Here is a 3,714-nt window from a genome sequence, read left to right as displayed (position 1 = left end):
CACGGCTGTTGCTGGGGGTCCGCCTAGGTCTCTCTCGGGGCTCGGCGATCGGCGAAAGAAGCCGACAATGGAGTTCCAGGAAGCGTGGAAAGTTCCAAGGGCGGTGGTACGGGTGCGCTGTTTTTTTTTAAAGTGGACAGTGCAGGCCTGGCCGACTCGGCGACAGCTGTCCAGGAAGACTTAAGTCTTTTGCGTCCCCTCCTGCTCTCCCGCGCGACGCTCCGAGGGAGCTGCGCGGGTTAATGCATCCCCTCTGCCCCTTCGTGATCGCGTTGAAAAAAAAAGTGCCCCGATGATGAGGGGAAGGGCGAAAGTGTGCTTTCTGTCGGCCCGTCCGGGTTGTAGGGAGCACAGTCGGGAGGAAACAGTCAACTAAAGAGGTTGGGTGGTGTGTCATCGGGCGTGGAGGGCCGAATTACCGCGCCGAGGTACCCGCGTTCCATCGCGCAAGGCCCGCCGCCGTCGAGCCATCGCCTCATCGACAGCCACCAAAACCCGAGTCATCGCCGCGGCCCCCGTATGTGAATTGTCCGCCGGACTTTCTCCTTTTCCTACCTCTAACGTTTTGTATATTCCTTCCTTCAATGCACTGTACGCCTTATTGTTGTTCTCTATAGTTGGATAAGGATGTTTTTGTGCTGTCCGTCTCCTCCTTTTCGCGTTTCGTGTTATGTATAGTTTCTGCTACTCCTCTGTTCGTTTTTACTTTGTTTCCCTGCCTGTGAGTGAACACTTGTTTTTACCCCTCAACCCCTTGAGTTCCTTTTTGATGACCGACGCACCGACACACGCGCACCACGCACAGGCTGACCAACCTCAACAATTAGATGTCCCACACTCGCTTTTAGGCCAGAGGGAAGCGTAAAGCGGCTCCTGTGCCTCAACGGTTTGCGCCAGGCAGCCGGTTGACGAGCGATAGTTGTGACAATAATTCGCGTCCGCGCGACAGGACCGGTGAGCCACGTGTCGAGGCTGAGGCTCCGAAGGGACTCAGAAGAGAGGATGGTGCTAGTGGTTATACATCCACTGTTTCCTGAGCACGATGGCAGAGGCCGAGTTTGACAAACTGGTAGAGCAGGCAAGAAGCTTCGGCTTCGAAAGCAAAGAACTGTTCTCTTGGATTGAGCAGGAGTGGGCTAGGCGCCGAGAGGAGATAAATGCAGAGCGCACTTGGCGCAAGGAGGAAACCGAACGCGAAGCTCGTATGAGAGATGAAAAGTTGGAGAGGCAAAGAGAAGAATCCAAAATAAGAATGGCTTTGCTTGAAAAGGAAAAGGAGGTGTTGTTGTTGAGGCGGGAAGCCGCAAGTGCTTCTGAAACGAACTCCAGGTCCGGGTCGGAAGAGAGAGGGGCGGTGCAAGAGAACAAAGTGTACCCGCACAAAGTTATGCCTGTTTTCGATGAGCAGCGCGATGACCTCGATGCCTATTTGAGGCGTTTTGAGCGCATGGCAGGAGGAGGATGACCATATAGAAGAGGAAAGGCAGGGAGGTTAACCGAAAGAATAATCGGTTTGCTACCCTACACGGGGGGAAGGGTGTGAGGGGATAAAAAAAAGAAACAAAGGAGAGTAACAGAAAATTGAAGTCACTATAAAACGTCACTGTTCGTTAAAGTCACAGCCTATCGTGCAGACCAGAAGTTCTCAAGAAGCGGAGCAGTGCCTTGCAGGCCTTCTCCGCCGACGACCGCCGCGGCCAGTGGCCGAGAATCTTCATTTCCGTAAAAGGGTGTGTATCTAGGCGCTCCAGCGCACGGCTGAGAGACTGCCTTTCGGTGGTGTAGGCAGGGCAGTCACAAAGAATGTGGGTTATGGTCTCGTCATGCCCGCAGATGGAACATGCAGAACTATCAGTCATACCGATTAAGAATGAGTAGTGGTTGGTGAAAGCTACACCAAGCCAGAGGCGACACAGCAGTTTCTTCTCGTCGTGGTAGGCCTGATGGTAGCCGGAGCTTCAGATCTGGGTCCAATGATTGTAAACGGGAATTGCAAAATTGGCCGGAATTCCACGCGGCAAGCGTGATGTCCCGCGCAAGTGCGCGAAGCCTGCTCGCTGCATCCGATCTCGAAATGGGGATCTACACAATCGCCGTCGTCGTGAGCAGTTCGCGCGACCTCATCCGCGCGGTGATTACCTGCTATGCCGCTGTGCCCCGGTAGCCATTGGTAGATAATGTCATGTCCTTTGTTGATGGCAGAGTGATGTAGCTGTGGAATTTCTGCGACCAGTTGTTCATGGGCTCCACGGCGAAGAGCAGCTTGTAAGCCTTGGAGGGCAGCTTTCGAATTGGTGAAAATAGACCACCGCTGAGGGCGCTGCTGACTGATGTATTCAATGGCGACACGAAGAGCGGTGAGTTCTGCACCCGTCGAAGAAGTGCGGTGACCTGTCCTAACTCTAATTTCTGTAGTGCTTGCGGGTATGACGACGGAGCCAGAAGAAGAGATCCATCGGCCATACCATGCTGAATACGCCGGTTCTCGTCCGAGCGCATGGCAGAAAGCCAAGGTCGGCCACGGGACCAATGGTCCACTTATTTTAGCCTGTGTTTGAGCGGCGATGCTCTCGGAATAAAGAAGATGATACAGCACCGCCAACAACGACAACGAAGCGCTAGCGCCGCCCGTAGAATGCTCGTGCTGGAGAACTGCCGCTTGTGTGCCGGTCCCTCGCCTCGCTTGTTCCTAGAGTTCTTGCGCCAGGGTCTTCGTCGCCGGCGCTTCAACGTGCCAATAAACCGCTCTACACTCTAAACGTCTTTAGTCGAATGTCCGCGCCTGATTGTACGAGCTACGACAAATGAAAGCAAGCTCTGATGCTGCGATTTCGATTGACGGAGGAAGGATTCCGAGAGAAGTTTAAGGGGGCATCGCCCATGAATGGAGAAACGTGTTCACAGTTTGTGACTCGACTCAGAAACTTCCTCGAGCGGTGGGTAGAGCTTTCCAGCACCAAGAAGGAATACAAGGCTTTGTTTGAGCTGATGGTGAAGGACCAGTACCTTTCGAGCTGTGCGGCGCCGCTGGAGCTCTTTCTTAAAGAGAAAAAGGACCCTACCCTCGAAGAAATGGTAGAAAAAGCGGAGCAGTAGGTGGACGCTCACGCATGGGTGAAGTTTTCAAAACGAGAAGCACCAAAGAGGGAGCCGTCAGTTGAATACAGCTCTGAACAAAGAGGCGAAATGAAACACGAGCGCAAGTCGGCTGCGAAGCCAAAGGATTTGAAAATTCAGAAATGTTTCATTTGCACACACCTCGGCCACCGACCCGAAAATTGCCGCGTTGGCAAAATGGAAGGCAATAGGCAACCTCCAAAATGTTTCAAGTGCGGGCAAACAGGCCATACTAGCTGGAAGTGTTGGCAGAAGGGTTCGACGCAGCCAAAAGACGCCGCTGAAGAATCAGCATTGTTATGTATCGAGGATGGTTACATTGAACTAAAAAATGGGACAAAGGTTCCTGTTGTTGGCGCTGGTTTGACTGATAAAGCTGTAACTATGAGCGAGAAGCTTCCTGTAGTCACCGGTTTGGTCGGTAATCAAGGGGTTCGAGTGCTTAGACACCGGGTGCAGCACGGTTATAGTGAGGAGGAGCCTGGTCGAAGATGCCGATCTCACGGGATTCAATTCTCCTGTTTACCTCCTCGATCGGTCGGTTAGCACGCTTCCAGAGGGTTGGGTCGACGTTGACACCCCATACCTCAAGGGACG

This window comes from Amblyomma mixtum, chromosome 7 (genome assembly GCF_055824585.1).
Source record: "Amblyomma mixtum isolate Tamu chromosome 7, ASM5582458v1, whole genome shotgun sequence".
Taxonomy (NCBI): Eukaryota; Metazoa; Arthropoda; class Arachnida; order Ixodida; family Ixodidae; genus Amblyomma; species Amblyomma mixtum.
Note: the sequence above shows the minus strand (reverse complement) of the source record.